Below are 16,608 nucleotides of genomic sequence, written 5' to 3' on the forward strand. Positions count from 1 at the left end.
TGCTAATAATGGATAATGTTTGCACCCTGGCTTTGTTCACGCTTCATTTAGCAGAGTAACCTTTTTTCATCTCAGATCCTATGGGAAAACTAGAATCAATGCCAGCTAGCAGGCTCTGATAATGATGTCTGAAAAGCTAAAAGTCATTGACAGCGTTTCTAATTCTCCCCCGAGAGCTAGAATACCAAAAATATTAATAAGCTTAGCGACATGGTGAGACTTTACCCTAAAATATATTTTGGAACAGAGTAAGCTGGCATTATATATAGCAAGCAATATTTGAGGAGGGAGGGTGGTAGTTTCTTTAATAATAAAACAACTATTTAAAAATTAAATACTGTTCTTGTTCAAAGGGTCAGTGGCAGTCTCCAAGGCCCAACTTAGAACCTACCATAAAACATGTGTGCTCCCAGTGTTCCCTTGATTACAGAGTATCTGTGTGTTTCAGGCAGGCTGTAGAGCAAGCAACAGTTGCTCTAATTTTACCCAGCTCAGCCAGAGGGACAGAAACAGTACTAAAAAAAATGCAAAATAGCATCTCTTTTCTTATTGCCAGTAACAGCATGGCGCTAGAGCTGCTGGGCTATTAATTGAAAGAAAGCTCACAGAATCCACAGAAAAACGTTAAATTGCTGCTAAGGAAAAAAGTCACCAATTGCATTTTACACCTTCTCACCTTTAGAATAATCAGATTTCAAATATGAAAAATAGCAATAATTTCAAGAGGATGCCAGCAGAATGAGTGATAGTGAAATCAGAGGGACCTCTCGACCTCAGGATGGAAAGCAGAGACATTATTCTCTAAATAAATGTGCTGCCTCTCTCCTCCTCTATACACAAGCAATTTCATATTCTTGTCAACTGACAGGTACAACCTTTGCATGTTCCTCTTCTCGTCTAATTCCTGCAGCTCATTTACATGCCTCTAACTCGGCCAGGTTCTTAAAACTCAAACGCTTAGGAGCAGCCTTTGTCTAATTTCATACCTTGTAACCTCAGTCCCATCATCTTTCTCAGCTCTGAGACGCCTGCTCACCAGCTGAGGAACCATCCCTGTCTTCAAAGTGCTCACAACAGCATGGGTGGGGATGTGCTCAAAATCCGCTTGTGGACTTTCTCAGACTTTCGTGCCCACCGACCACAAAAGTGTGCCTAACCCTTCTTGCTTAAAAGACTTTCCCCAGTTCTTAGGACACTCCTTTCTCCTACTAACTCTGTTTCATGCTCAGAGATCTTTCATTTTTACCAGGTCCCTTCTCTGCTCAAAAGCTGTATTAAATCCCAATCTATTAATTTATCTGTATCCTTGTTTTTGTGTGCCCTATTCATTCTAAAGCCTGATTTATCTATTACTGAATTTACAGCAGAGGATGGACATGGTGGATGAAGCCTGTACAGAAGATCCTGGATCCTCCTCTCTTTGAGGCTCGGTTGAATGCATTTTACATAAGCCCAGGCTCCACAATTTCTTTCCTTTGTTACCTTGAAAATGAGTTCTACATAAATAATTCAGGTGGCACTTACTTAAAGAACTACTGAAAACTCAAATCTCCAACCCTGATGGCAGCACATGGTTACAGAATTCAGGGCCTATAAATACAACTTCATGGTTAGTTTGGCAACCTGGCCTCCAACACCACCTTTCTATTGAAGGATGGCTCCTGAAAACCACCCTGAAACACTATGGAGCATTAGATCAACTGTGAAATGTTTGCAGTAGTTGGCAGCGATGGAATTCTGCCTGCATTTCATTCCAGGAATGGAACTCAGAAATAATTAATTTTTAAAACCATCTCCCAAAATCAGAAAGGCCCAGAAATGATGCCATGGTCGGGGGCATCTTTCCAGTCCAACCCCCCTGCCACGGGCTCAAAGTTGCTCAAAGTTCCATCCAACCTGGCCTTGAACACTCCCAGGGAGGGGGCATCCACAACTTCCCTGGGCAACCTGATAAATAGATACATATGTACAAAAGAACTTCTCGTACTTACTTTTTCTTGCAAGTAGGACAAGAAATAAAATACACAAGAACTTTTGATTACTTCAAAGCTCTCCAGCTCTTGAACAATTCTGCACCTGACTTACCACAACAAACAGGACAAATAAGGACACAATCTGCATCTCTGCCTGCAAACTAAGACACAGCTGGTGTGTCAAATCTTACATCTGCCAGCCTCGAAAGTATTTAAGTACACACTACTAAAGATAGTATAAAGTGCTGCAGTACCCATAAATTATGTCTATTTGCCATTATGACCCGATGTTTCCATCTAATGGGAACAGTAATAATTAGAGTGGGAGTGGATTCTCTTCAAAAGTCTACACAGCACAAAGCCCCTCGCTGCCAACACTTGCCAGATGGGAACAAACAGTGAGAACACCCAAACTTTGTGTTGAGCTGACAGTTCCCATCTGTTCAGGGCTCCACCAGGATAATGATGCCTCGGATAATCCCAAAAGCTTCAGAGCAAAGGTGTGCCCTGGACAGTTTGGACATCTTGATAAGGGAGCTGCCATGCACACAAAACAGTGAAGGCAAATAAGGATATCTCAAGCCTGTGGTAACTAAGATACCTGAGCTCTTCCTGGCTCTCTACCACGCTGGTGGAGCTGAAGCCCTGGAAGCTGCAGAACCATGTGTGTGACAGCCACTTCTGCGTCTCACCAGGGTGGCTGACCCAAGCGCAGCCCCACTTGCATGGGGCTGGGCTGCTTGGTGTACCTGAGGTACGTGACTAGACCTTGCTTAAGGGTCCTCTGTACTGACCCATACTGTCTCATACCTCCATGATTACTTACTATTTGTATGCGTGAGTGACTCCTGCACACAAGCTGAGTCTCTGCCTTGGAAAGCTGACTTTGGGTGTGCTCCTGCTAACTCTGAGTCAACAGACTTGGTTTGGTAGAACAGGCAGGAGGTTTCAGACTAGCCTAAAACACTCCTTGGCAAAGCCTATCAGGTGAGTATAAACCAGAAAAAAAGAAAAAAGAAACTCTACAGCGTTGTCCGTAACAGAGAACTTCTTTCAGGAATTTCTGATGCTATGAGTTTGTACTATCAGTGCTACTTTTTTCCCTCAAAACTTTGGTCTCTTTTCAATAGTCCGTGCTCTAGCACAGCTGTCCTATAAATAATTGGTGCATTGGCACAGCCACAGTATAAAATGCTACCATGCAGAAGGTTGAGGCTGAGATCTGACCTTGATATTTATGCACTGAGGAGCAGAGTGAGAGGTTTGCAGCTTTCAGGGGCTGCGCAGGATATTTTGCTATTCAATGCCAGCCACTCATGAAATGAAACTTTGGTAGAATGAGTCAGGAAACAAATTTATTGACTGCCCTCTCTTTCCGCTTTGGTACTGCCTGAGCAGCAGTTCAGCAAAAACATTTCAAAGAAATAGGGAATATAATTTAGGTAAACTGCCCTCAAACCCAACACAGAAGCCACAGTTGTGAACACAAGCTCTTTGATCCCACATTGCAGAAATAATCCAGGATTGCTTAGCTGCTGTCTATGTATTTCCAGCTTTTCCCTTCCCAGTGCTTGTTCCAAGCAATACAGAAACAGGACTACAAGGAGTATTCAAACACTGAAAGTCAGAGAAGGTCTCAACATCCCCTGTTCTCCGCAGCGTACATTTCCAGCAAAAACAATTCTGCACATTTCATCTTCCAAAATCCCAAGCAAGCAATAACCTCTAGAAACCCAAGCACCCCATAACTGACAGAGTCCCAGCAATGAGAGGTGCACTCTTTCTTCTGCTTCCTCAGCAGGCCGCCCGCCAGTTTGCTGCCAGGGTCACCCTTGGCAAGGGTCCTGTGCGGCTCCTCTCTTGCTGCGGGACAAAAGCCATTTACCTCCTGCCAGAGCAGCTCCTGCTGCCAGGCTTGGAGGGGCTCCAGGTCCTCTCATGCCCGTGTCTGATGGCTTTTTTCTTTTTGAAGATGGTCCAGTGCTCATAAGGTACACAGATTTGTAATTCCGTAATTACTGAATGTGTGTAAAGGAGAAACTGTGAAAAGCCTTTTCTGGGTATGTTTCTGCTACCATTTTTTTTTTAACCAGTGAAAATACACTCAAATTTACCTAATCTGTAAAGTCCTTGAAAAATTAGAGGTCACGGTGCTCAGAAGGCGGCTATTCCATTCAAAACTGCTGAGCTGACTGTAACAGAAAGACCGTGCTTATGCAAACTGTAAAAACCCAAATGAATTAGGAGTTGATTAAAATCAGCAAAACATCAGTATAAATCATTATAAAAATACATGCGCATAAAAAAATGCTCAGGAGTTTGTTTACAAACACAATGACATTTAAAGGAAAATATTATGGTCACCATGTGGGCACAAAGCACTTTAAACTTAATGAACCTGTGAATGAATATTGCCTGGATGAACTTATTTTTACCTCCCTCCTCTAATTAAATAATCACATATTCTTCTTTCTTCAAGAACATTAAGTGGAAGGTAGACAGTGACTATTTAACGAGTAGCAACATTTCTCTTTTTTTTTCCAAGCTCATGCCTTAATTACTGAACAGTCTTCTCATCCTTCTGTGGGCACCCGTGGTGGGGGAGAGCTATTGTATGGTGCAGCCACTGAATATTTATTACAAGCACTTTTATTAATGATTTTATCTTATAACCACCCTTTAGAGCAAAAGCACAGCATTTTCCCCACTGTACAGATAAACAAATGAGGATCAAAGAAATGAAGGTCGAAAGCATCCATTATACCGGAGAGGCCGATCTGAGACATCTACACTGGGATTCACCGCACTAAAACGCAGGCATTTGTAGAGCAGACCTGAAGCAGCTACACTTGAGCTCCAGGCTTAAACTCCCTCTACAGCCATCAGAGAAATCTGGCATTTAAAAAAAATGTTTTTCACCTGCCCTACTTTAGTCATCCACATCAAGACAAGACAAGCTATTCCTCAGAACATTTCTCTCACTTGACTGTTTTCCTGATCGCTTAGTACTATGCAGCAGGTGACTGATGAAGGAAAAATGTGTGCAACAACTGCAATTAAAATTTATATCATAACACATATTCTCTAAGGCATCTGAGAAAGGCTGGATGGGCATCTTTAATTCTTGCATTTCCCATCCCCGAAGAGTTGAACTGAAAGGAATTTGACAACAACAAGAAAAAACATTCCCCAATATACACAAGATCTTTTGGAAAAGTCATCACAAAATGCTGCTTCTCCTGTGCACACTGAGCTGCATCCTTTCAAAGACTTCCCAAGGTAGGTAAGTCTGGGTGGATTTTCACTGTGATAAGTGGGAGAGACTTTTCTGAAAAGTGCTTTCTCTCCCTCAACCAGTACCTCCTGAATTGCGTGTTGGTGTTCCAGCGCTCCAAAAAGACCCATCTTCACGAAGAAAAGATTCTCCAACTTTTTAATCATTGGCAAAAAAACCGTCTCTAAACTAATTCCTGGAAATGGCAGAACAATTTTGCTTGAAAACACTATAAAATAAAATAAAATAAAATAAAATAAAATAAAATAAAATAAAATAAAATAAGGCAGTTACTGGGAGGCCACAAGGAAAGCCTTAGTGTAAACTACTGAAGTTTTCACAGTTCTTAAAAACAAAGGTTTCACTGCGCAGCAGTTTACAGGAGTCTCAAAAAAGCCATTCCTCCTGCAAGGAGGGATCGTAAAGAATCACAGAACAGACACATCCTTTCTTCTTTGCTTTTCACTTGCAGCTGATTCTTCTCCCATAGTCTCTATACAACTAAAGAACAGCAGAATGCGTTGACACAGACCAGCAGCACCAATGTCTCTCCACGATTTATAACATTCAACGCTAACATTTGAAATCTGGTCTGTTACGTGAAAGCCAAAGAGCAAATCAAATAAAATACATGGTGGCTGTTCATCTAAGAGTTTCTTTAGCATGCTCAAACGTGGAGACTTCTGCTGTGATCTCGATCCAAACTGGGATGACCTATAAAGCTTACCACAAAACGCATAATTTCATGCATGTACACTGTTTTCCCATGCTAATGCTCAAGTACCAGAAGAGAAATATTTCAGCAACAGGGCAAAGAGAAAGTGGGCCTGGCAAGTTTACAGTTGGACTCAATGATCCGAAGGGTCTTTTCCAACCTAAATGATTCAATGAATCTATGTTCTCTTTTCATTAGTATAGCAGACAGGAGAGGACTGAGTGGTAACTGGGTACAATTAAACAGCATAAACAGTACTATTTTAAAATAATGTGCATCAGAATTGGGTCTTTGTAATACAGGTCTTTCCTACACTTCAGACTTGAGTTGGCTGTAGAATCCCTGAAGTAGAGGCACTTACGCTGACAATGAAATACTGATTCAGTGGTGCAAACAGTGCTTAAACTGTAAGACTTTTATGCTGGCAGAAGACATTTTTGTTGGTATAAATGGAGTGTCCATTTGGTGAGAATTGAGGAGGTGGGAAAAGACGCATAGCTCTGCTGTTTATTTCCCTATGGGCACAGCTCTTCCAATGTAGGACAAGAGACAGATTTCTCTCCTTTGAGTTCTGTTTTAAATCCCAGATGAAATCCGTGAGAGTTTTCCTACTGAGTCCAACAGGCCTGGATCAGGCCACGGTTAACGTCATGAAAGGCACCTGATGGCTGATCTAAGGATCAATACTTTTTGTTCTCGTCCTGAACACTTCAGATGACAGCACTGCTGTGGCGCTGCAGCACTGCTGTGGCTAGGAATTACATGCAGCTTTGTGTGTATGCAAAAATTACTAATTTCTGTGGAGAGAATCACCTAGGAGAGCACATTCAACAATCAAGATAAAACCATACAGTTAGCTAAAAAAATGCAGTTTCAGGGCATTTAATATCTGAATTAAATATTTATTTTAAAATGAGAATGTTAAATGTGAATAACAACAGAGAGTTATAAATTGTTGTCTGCCTCCCTGAGTAAAAAAAACAGCAGGAGGAATTACAGGGAGAGTTTGTTTTAGATTTTATTTGCAGCTATAGGGGATGTTGTGCCAAAATCATATTAATGACAGAGGGGGAACCACAGGCTCAGTGTGTTTGCAGTGCAGGTTTTTTAATATCCTTACTTATTTATTTATTGAAGCTGCTTGAAGCCCTTATATTTCAATTAAGAACTCAGGCAAGATGACCAGAATCAGCAATAGCTTTTGGATACAAAATAACAGATAAAGAAAAAACCAACTATGAGTTTTTAAAGAAAGTGTTGAGGGACAGCCTAAGTAACATCAAAGAAGTCCCAAAGCTGTGCCTCAAGGTGTACACATTACCATCTTCTCATGTATTTAACCTTTGGATTTTCTGCCAGAAAAAAGTGAAACCAACCCTGTAACTCAGAGGCAATACAGGTTATAGATGCTTGTGTGTAATACAATAGAAACCTTCCCCTAGAAAGCCCTTTCTTCCTCATTAGCATCTCCATCCCTGTTGCCCCATAGTCTGTCTCTTTTTCTCCCCAGAATCTCATTGCCTCTGATGCCCTACAGTCAATTTTGTCTAAGCCCTACTCTGCTTCCAATTTCATGCAGGTAACCTGAGGGTCTGGGTCAACACATGACTTGACTCGCTTACAAGCAAGACTGCTTTTATACCAGAGTGGGTTCTGCATGTAAAAATCCAATTTTATCCACCAGGGAAGAAATATCTGAAGGCACATAAGAGGAAGGAAGAAACCTCAGCTTGCCACAGCTTTACCTGAAACCTTGGGAAACTGTCATATCCTTCATTACTCATCTCTTCAGGAGGGCTCAGCACTCTTTTTTTGGCTGCACTGAGCCATGTCTTTTCTGCTAGTGTCAGAATTGCAATTAAAGACAAAAACCACTGAATGGTCTAGACAAGTACTCGTCATAAAATCACTCCCACCTCCTACTCCTCCCCCAAGAAGATGACAGGTAAGATTTAAATGAAACCTGCAGTCAGGTGCTTGTCTTTGTTTTATTTTAAAGGCATATTCAATTATCAGAGAAATATGATTTTCTTAGGATCCTCCAGCATCTACATTAAAATAGTGATGTGACCAAACAGTAACTGCTGTCAGAATATTCTGGCCAGTTTCCATACAAATGAAAATCGTAAGACTCACGGAAGGTCAAATACCACTAACCTAAGTCACCAGTGAACTGATTAAAAAAAGAAAAATCTGATGATTTTTTTGCTGAATGTAGCTAACACACAGAACAATTTTTATCAATACCATTCCCCCAAACCACTCTCATAAATATTGGGTTCATAGCCTACAAAATTATCTCTTTAAATGAACAAAGCGTGGTAACCACGCATTTAGGAAAAAGATGCAAAGATGGGTTATTACGGGTTTTTAAAATTACTGTAGGGGAATGTGGTTTGAATAGCAAATCCACAGGGAACATAACATTTCATTCATTGTACAGCTGAGTAACACCATCAGAAGCACAATTCTGTGATCACAGAATGGTTTGCGTTGGAAGGGACCTTAAAGATCATCCAGTTCAACCCCTGCCATGGGCAGGGACACCTCCCACTAGACCAGGTTGCCCAAGCCCTCTCCAACCTGTCCTTAAACATTGCCAGGGAGAGGGCATCCACAACTTCCCTGGGCAATCTGTGCCAGTGTCTCACCACCCTCACAGTGAAGAATTTCTTCCTAACATCTAGTCTAAATCTACTCTCTTCCAGTTTAAAACCATTCCCCCTCATTCTGTTGCTACTCACCCTGGTGAAAAGTCCCTCCCCATCTTTCCTGCAGTCCCCCTTCAGGTACTGGAAGGCTGCAATAAGGTCTCCTCAAAGCCTTCTCTTCTCCAGGCTGAACATCCCCACCACTCTCAGCCTGCCCCCATAGCAGAGATGCTCCAGCCCTCTGTGCAGCTTTGTGGCCCTCCTCTGGACCCAACAGCTTGATGTCCTTTTTGTGTTGAGGGTCCCAGAACTGGACACAGTCATGTTGCAAGATGTGGCACTGGTGCAATTATCTTTGAGTAACTACGTAGATTTCAGGATAAACTTGTTCAGCTTAGATACAGGGTTTTTTCCCATCCTACCTTTCTAGCTTACAGGAACTGTGAGTAGTACAGTCTTCTCTGATCTGTACACATCTTCCATGTGCTCAGTACTAGATGCAGCAACTGCTTCTGATCTCATTCCTACCAGTTTTGCACCAGAACACCATTAATTGAGCCAGTTCAGATTCAGGCAAAAGACCTACAAATATTCATACTTTAAGATCCATCCTTTTTCAGCAGAAGTGTTCTGTAAAATGAAGAATGAACCTCAGTGTAAAGGGATGAAAATCTGCCCTGCTGAATCCCAATTTAACCTCTTAGTTTACACCCAGTACAGATATTCCAGGAAATGACCTGAGAGATCCTCAGGTTTTCTACCATTGGCCTACCCCATCAGGCACAGTCTGGGTATGCCAAATCGAGGAAAAAAAAAAAATCAAGTGGATGAAGTAGTTATGTTTTGGGGTTTTTTTAAACACCTCCCTCAGGGAAAGCCATGGGAGACATTTAGTGTCTTCCTCTCCCTGTAATGCAGGCAGGAATGGAGCCTTTGCTGCTACTGTTACGTCCTCAGAGACGAGCGTTTTTGGAGACAGCTTCTGCGGTTACAGCCCAAGTTCACTCTAACATAAAGAAAATAAAATCTGCTGCTTATTCCCTAGTCTCCTGGATGACTGCAATGCCACTAAACCAAATCCAAGATTGAATTTTTTAATTGGATTTTTTCTGCTTACAGGGCTTCTCTTGCATTGAATTGCATGGCACATGCAGAAGATCCTTTAATCTCCAAGAAGCTTAATTATCATCCTCTCTGTAAAACTTTCACACCTGCACTCTGAATTTAAGTACTTCAGCTACCTGCTCAATTTTTTTTTTCAGACCAGCACAAATCAGGACACTTCATTAAACCTGTTACTCTGCTGTGGACCAGCACACTAAGTCACAGAAAAGTCAACTTACTGGAAGGCCTCTTGACTAACTTCCAGCTGACCAGAGGTACGAGCATGTCTTAGAGATGGCGACTCTCTTTCATGCTTTATTTCATGGTACATCTGGATAATCCTCATGCAAAGTAGAAAGATTTGACCAATCATTTTCCCCCCATCTTTTACTAAGTATATATGAGGCTTAATTGCTCCTTCCCTCTGCGTGCTTGGAGCCTGGATGGTGGACAGGAGAGGTTATTACAGCCATCTCCTCCTTCCATTGTTTGTTTTTAAATACTTACTAAAAGAAGCACAATAGCAGATTTTTAATAGGCAGAGGCTGCTTCTATTCAAGGACCCAAACCCTTGAATTAGCATCTAAAAATTCAGACCACATGCTTTGTGAGGAGATAGGACGATAGACTAAGGAAGGCTCTACTTTAATGAATGTCCATCATGAAATAAATTACATATTTCTGACTAATTTTTTTTGAATTGTACACTATTTAGACTAACTGCATACAACTATTGGTTTCACTTTCCTGAGAAGTCTTTGAAGACAAATTTGTGCATTACTCTTGGTACTCAGGAAGTAAAAAACAGAATATTTTCATATAAGAGGTGGAACTTGAAAGATAATAACCCCTCCACCCTTTCCTAGTTATTTATGACAACGAAATTGTATTTTTAGTTTTCTGTTATGCGGGTATCTCATTTCACCTTTACAGTTTTTTTCTCCCATACAAAGCAATGTTTATTAAGCTGCTTTTAATGAGGTCAAGGTTTCAGAAGCACTAGAGAGAAATGTTAATAGGACCTGTTAGAGTCATTTGTAACTTATATGGTTCAGCTCAATTCCATTTATTTCTCTTTAGGGATGATCAAGAAGTTTGTAAAGAAATAAATATCTGTGAGACTTGTGAAATCCTTGTAAAACATGACAACTCCTCCTTTCTGTAATCATCTGCTAGCAACATGGCTATCAAAATGTAACAACAAATCATACCCAGGCAGAGAAAAGAAAGTTAAAAAAAAAGAATCTATAAGGCAAATATTCTTGGCTATCATAGAATTTTCTCATTAAAACATCTTGATTTTAATTGCTTACAACTTACAAGCTGGCCACAGTTCAAACATTTGGTGTGACTTTTTTTTTTTTATTATGGTAACCTCTCTCAGGCTGTATTTTTTTTCCTTCCCTAGGTTAATTCAGCTGAAATAGGTCAGCTCTGTCCAAGAGCATCATCAGGGAAAAACCATACTGTTTTGTCCCCACACAGAAAATTCTCTAGGTTTTATATGGAAAAGCCATAATCTCTGTAGTCTTGATTACCTGACAGATCTGGCACAGAGAACCAAAAGAGCCAGAGGAGGAGGGGAGAGTACCTGCATTTCCTGGGCAAGAAGGGGAGGAACTCAGGGAAGGGACTGAGGTGAGGAGGCAATTCATCGAAAAAGAAGCTGCAGGACAAGAAACCTGCGAATGGTTTGCTACGACACAGGGACAGGAGAAAGGGCTAAAGAAGGACAGGCATGAAAGCCGCAAAAGGCCTTTATGGAGCAATGTGAGAGAAATGCGTTGGAAAATTACCTAAGCCCTACTTGGCAAAGGCAGAAGTAAAAACTGGGCTGTAAGGAGAGGGAATAGCATGTTGGGATTTAGGACCTTCTAGACTTAAACTAGGTCAGTAAAGAAAGGGAAATTCAAACAGCTGCTGGGAAAAAAGACAGTAATGCAGCTAGGAACCAGGATAAGAGGAAAAAAGCATCATGCTTGCATGAAATGGACAAGAAGCAACATGGGATCCTGAACCTTGACAGTTTTCCACAGCAAACATCTTTGAAACCCACCAGTCCCATTTGTCTCTTAAGTCTTTTTCTGGTCCCCAGGAAGCACATACGTACTGTGCTGGACAGCTGCTCTGATAAGCTGGCTAACACAGAGTAGACTGATGGGCTTATAATGGTTCTTACCATTTTGAGGAACTACTTAGATACAGAGATAATGTCAGAGATAAAGTTTTTTCCCACAGAGAAACCTAGGTAATGATACATAAAAATGTGTGAGCACTGATAAGGATGTAAGCTCACACAAATACTGGGAAATGACAAACTGACGGTTGCTTATGCAACACTGATACCATTCATTAGATAGAAAAATACTGTTTTCTTACAAGGCCCCATTCCACACCTCTTTCACTACTCAGCAGTCTTCATGATGAAACAAATGTCCTGTGGATAAGATAAAGCACCATAAGTTTTGAGGGAGCTAGCAGTGAATGAGTTGGGTGGCAGATGTGTAAGGCATAAAGAGGGAACTGCAAGAAAGAAAAGATCATGAAACATGGAGAAGAAACCTGAGTGCTGCTTTGCAGTACCAGATTCTGTCACGATTTCTGTAAAGGCCGAAAAGGACATTTAAACTGTATTGGTTGCTAATTGCAAGCTTTTTCTTGTTTCACTAACAGTAGCCAGCTGCAGTATCTCTTGATTACACAAAGTACTGGTAAATCAAGAACTGGGTTTTGAATTTGCCAGCCCAAAATGTTGACTTTCTTTTTTAATACATAATGCTTATTTACTTTAGATTTCCATGCTACCTATTTATCTCAAGTTATGTTAAAAAGGTATTTATCTTCCTTTCAAACTAAAATAAATTAAATCAGGTAAGCAAGCAGAAACTGATGCCTGACTGATAAAATATCAATCCCCTTATAGGGTCACTATGAGACTCAGTGAAGTCAGTGTATCATGTTTAGTAGCAGCATGAGAGATGAAGGGTGAAAAGGAATAACCTTCACTTGCTATTGTATAAAAGCAGCCCCGAAAGTCACCAAACTTGATAGCAGGAAAAAAAACTCACAAGCCTCAGACTTATGTGAAGGAAAAAGCCTCTTCTGGTGCCAAGGATAATTCACACCCTAAAACATACATCTTTCACTAGATGAAATCCTAACAAGCACTACAGAGAGAGAACTTACTCATTGTATACATCTACACCCAACTGTCAGTTCATACTACTGTCCCCGATGCAAACATCTGGGCACTGACAGCAGAAAGCAACAGTGTGTTTGAAAAACAAGGAACTTAAACAGTAACATGAGAGACTAAGGTGCCATAGGATGTAGATTGAAATATCTGCTTAGTTTGCACAGCGTGAACGTGAATTGTGCATTGGCCTCCAGAAGCAGCAAAAAAAATCCTACGTGTTTTACCTAGTGACACATCTGCAATGGATATTTCTGGAACTGTTTGAGAGAGATACCTCTACGACATCTTCTGCCTTAAGAAAGAGCCAATACATTTGGAATGACCTTGGGACACTGAGCTTTGCTCCTTGAGATGTGCATATTGCCTGAAGCACTCAAACTGTGGCAGGACCAGGGCCTCAGGAAAAAAAACACCAGGAAATTAATAACTTTGCATTCAGAAAAGGATCTGGGCAGATATGCCTTCCATAAACCTGTGGTCACATACTGAAAACAGAAGGAAAATACAAAATGAAAAGCTGCATAAAAAGGTTATCATGTCTCCTGTGGGTCTTTCAACTGTCTGGCACGCACACTCAGCTGGACAGAGGCTGAGCAGACAATCTCAATCCTGACATTTCCTTACTGGCACACTCAACTTTTTGACTTCAAACGTTGTCTTCCAGCATGATTTTTGTATGCGTTTGTGTAGCAGCATTTAAAGTAGGATAATACTTCAACTAATACAGCTATTGTGACCTTTGCTTTGCACATGAATTTTCATTCAATCTGTCTCTGAAGGAACATAAGAGAGGAAGCATTCTTTAAAGCTTTAAGTGACTAATTCATATTTAGAATTTCAAGGGATCTAGGTCTGTCGCTCTGTGACAGCCAGGAGACCTGCAGCTGCAGTCAAATGCTAGAGTATGCTACCTATTTGCTCTGTCAAAGGCTTGTAAGAGACAAAAGGAAATGTTAATTTTAAGTTTATAAAGAAACAGAATGAAAAAGGCAATGTGGAATCCTGACTTTCCTTCAACTTTCAAGGTCTTGCAACATTTATAATGTTTATATGGATCCCGAGTCTGTCCTTGGAGTCTCTGGAGCTCCTGTTCCCTGGTCTTGTAAACCTTATAGCTCTTAAAGGTCTCCAAGTTCTGGATACGCTTGAGTGATACTGCTTTACAAAACTTAAGAGGCAGCTCATACAGTTCTTTTTCCGTTCCTATATTTCTTGTACTGCACAAATTACTGAAAGTCTACATAGAATCACCTAATGATTTCCTCACCTGATGTTTAAACTATGCGAGGTTTCTCTCCCTAGTGCTGTTCTTGTCAGGCAGAAATACTGAAGGGTGAGGCACATTTCTTTAAATGTACTCCCATAAAATTGTTACTACTTTTGGGGTTTTGTTTTGTTTATATTTTTTTTCAATAGGTGAACCTGAAGAGACAAAAGGCTTGGACAGTGTTTGCCACACCACTATAAAATGTACTTGCAAATGACTGCCTGAATAATTCCCGTTCTATAAAGTTATCAGTCATAAATGTAGAGTTCAGAAAATTGAGGATGTTACTCTACCTACCTTTAGACTGCCAACTCCACAACTTCAAATATAACTTTTATCAGGTTATAAAATATTTTCTCAGAAATTATGTTTTCTTGTTTCCTTCAGGGATTATCTTGGTATTTCCAAATTCCTACTATTTCAAAGTCTCTTTGAAAGTATACAGCAGCACACTCCATACATCAACCTAGAAACATTTTCAGCACAAAACCAAAAAGACCCAACAAGCCAACAAGAAGCTGAATGGACAAGTTTACTTCCTAGCATCCAGCTGAGCAGGATACTTCAGGATGTATTTAAGCAAGTACAAGTGTAACCCCAGAGAGTTCAATGGGACTAGCCACATCTCCTATACTATAAACACAATTACCCTGCACAGAACCCCTTGATCCTTCTTTTACTCCAATTTGTCTAGGTTCCAGAACCAATAAAATGTACAAGCTTCCCAGGTGACCTCTTGAACACTTCAGGCGAAGGAACTAAACTTTGAGAAACACATCATCTTTGGAACAGTTAATGCGTACAGGAGTACAGAAAGCCAGTTACACTCTACAGGACTGTAGATGAAAAATAGTTCAAGATTATTTTCTTCATCTAGCGTAACCTTTTCAAATAAAATTCGGATTTCATGCTATAATAATATATTTTATGGCTCTTTCCAGTTCTGGCCACATGGAACACTACTTTATAGGATATAACCATCTGCTAACAGAAGAGAAAATATTAAAGCAAGTAATGATACAATTATATCTCTGGAAGTAAGATACTCTCCTGAAAGTTTATACCAGGAGGACCCTATAGAATGCACCAGATTTTCATATAACTTTTGGATTGTTGCTCCCTCTCAGCAGGCTAAACCACTAAACTACTGTCAAATATCAGTTATTGATAAGCCACCTTATCCCATGCTCTTCCTCTTGTTTTAGCCTATTTTCATAGTCACATCAAGCCCAAGATGGCATTATAAAGAGTTTGTCTTGTGGGTAATATAAGAGTTGGAGAACAGAATAACATTTCTGTAATTCTTAAATTTCAATTCATGGCTCATGTCCTCCCTTTCACGTCACTCTCAAGTTTGACTTCACTGCTTTTGAGCAGAAGTAGGTAAATATTCAAATCAGCATCATTTTCCTGGGCCAGGAATCAATGGATTAGGACGAGTGATTTTCAGCCTTTGCGCCATGGTCATAACATGACTGCAAAAAAGCAAAGAAAGATTCCTAACAAAATTTTTCACACCACTATGCAGGGCATACGAATTGAAAAAAATCAAAACCTAATGGGGGCTGGATAAAATCTAACAAAACCATAATGCATCAGAAAGAGAGCCTACTGGATCCCTCCTTATTACTTCTTGAAGACACCGCAGGACCATCCCATACATTTCCCAGTGCTTGATTCCCTTCTCCTTCCTTTCTGACTACAAAAGCCTCAAGTTTTCTACCTCCTTAAGTTTCTCCAGGATAGCACATTCATTGCCAGGAAGGCAGGCACAATAAATCCAGATTTGGTACTGAGAACAAAAGGGAGACAGCAGAGCTCACTCAGAGAATGACATGAAGAGACTGACAGGTAGGTACGGCCTGTATGGTTAAAAACCTGCGATTTCCAACTGTGATCTGAATCCTCGTGCACTGCGCTCTCTCCAGATAACACTGAAACAAAAGTTCCTGCCTTGAACAACCTGCAATCTAGAGCACAACAGAACTATTCATCATGTGTCCTTATCCTCACACAAACCTGCAAAGATTTCTACAAGATCCTCAGTGAAAACAGAGGTTGATTCCCTCCCTGTGGTATACAAGAATGGGGATGGGAGCTTTCTCTGAAATGAAAGCCTCACTGGGAACTCCATCTGTCTAAAGCCAGGGGTTCTTTTCTCTATGACATCTCACTTTTAAGAGAAAGTGGAGTATAAAGAATCTGGTTTTAACTGTGGTTATAGATAGGATTTGGTCCTCCATCATCTTCAAATAAAAAGAAGAAATAAATGAAAACACCTAAATTCCAGTTCTCTTCAGGTTACAAGATCACTTGCATTTTCATTTTCTACATGGGAGGTCCCTGCCCAGATGCTGAGCTGTCTCCACCTTTCTGGATGTGAACCTTGCGTGACTGTTAAGCAGGCCTGCCAGACACCATGCCAAAC

The 16,608-nt window shown here is 40.7% G+C and overlaps 1 protein-coding gene across 1 annotated transcript in view; it reads right to left on the reverse strand.

Annotated features, from left to right (window-relative positions):
* Positions 1-16,608, reverse strand: part of GRIP1 (glutamate receptor interacting protein 1) — an 83,136-nt gene that overhangs the window by 52,227 nt on the left and 14,301 nt on the right. The gene's annotated exons all lie outside the window — the stretch shown is intronic.

The sequence above is a fragment of the Mesitornis unicolor genome, unplaced genomic scaffold (assembly GCF_000695765.1).
Source record: "Mesitornis unicolor isolate BGI_N332 unplaced genomic scaffold, ASM69576v1 scaffold1973, whole genome shotgun sequence".
NCBI lineage: Eukaryota > Metazoa > Chordata > Aves > Mesitornithiformes > Mesitornithidae > Mesitornis > Mesitornis unicolor.